Below are 1,174 nucleotides of genomic sequence, written 5' to 3'. Positions count from 1 at the left end.
CTTTACCAGGCTCCTACACTTATAGAAAGTGGACCAACCCACCTCACTTCCTGTTTGCTTAGAAAAATAAGAAAAAATAATAAAACAAAAGATAAATAAAATCAACAATTATTAACCTACAAATAAGTTCTGTAAATAATACAAAAAATATAAATTTAAGGATAAGCTAACAAAATTCAAATGGATAAAGAAAATAAAGAATAAATAGCTCCAACACCCAAACCAATACGGTTTCTGCCTGTACAGTCTGGTAGCGTGAAGAAAAAAAACGATAAGAAAAGTTAAAAATATAAACAAATAATTCAAATTCAACATTTAAGAATTTTAAGTAATCCTAATAAGTAAACCTATGTGTCGAAGTTCTATCTGGAAAGCCATCATTGTATCCAAGCTAGGATACAATGAGTTGGTTGTTATCCAACCCAAAAATATCAATGAACTGGGGAACGTGACATTAAACGGGGCTTGTTTTGTAGTTTACTGCAGCTGCATTAAATTTGATTTATTTACTTACTTTTTATTGGGTCTTGTTTTTTCTTCTCGCGTATGACGAGCTGACGGCTCCTCTCGATATCCCAGACCTCCTGCAGAATGCGCATGCGTGCGCATGCGCACTTACTACGTGTATGCTATTCTGACATGTATGGCTATCTGACAGAACACCGGCGTTATCCCGCGGACAAATACAGGTAACTGGGCTGTGTCACTGACATCACAGCTTTCATCCAAAGCCAAGGAGAAAAAGTCAAAATTTGCCACTTCACGTTGCAGCTGAAGCTCCAGATTGCACGATATGTCCTCGACCCTCCTCGTCACGGTTCGCCTGGAGAGCGGGACTCTCTCATTCTTCTCTTTTTTCAGGGCATATTAAAGCTGCAGAGTCCACCAAGCACTCTTTGATAAACTCCCCCTCCGAGAATGGCTTACTCGTTTTAGCGATTTTGTGAGCTATCACAAAGCTGGTCTTGATTGCTGCATCCCTGGATGTGTGAAGCTTGGTAAAAAAGCCTTGCTGCTTTTGAAGTTTAGCTAGCAAAGCCTTCGATGTCCGCGCCCTTTCAGCATCAGTCACGTTCTTGTATTTCTCCCCGTGTTTCGTCTCGTAATGCCGACTCAAATTGTAGTCCTTAAACACGGCGATCTGCTCCCCGCAAACTAAACACAAGGCTTTACC

This window comes from Poecilia reticulata, linkage group LG5 (assembly GCF_000633615.1).
Source record: "Poecilia reticulata strain Guanapo linkage group LG5, Guppy_female_1.0+MT, whole genome shotgun sequence".
In the NCBI taxonomy this organism is placed as follows: domain Eukaryota; kingdom Metazoa; phylum Chordata; class Actinopteri; order Cyprinodontiformes; family Poeciliidae; genus Poecilia; species Poecilia reticulata.
This window is presented reverse-complemented; position numbering follows the sequence as displayed.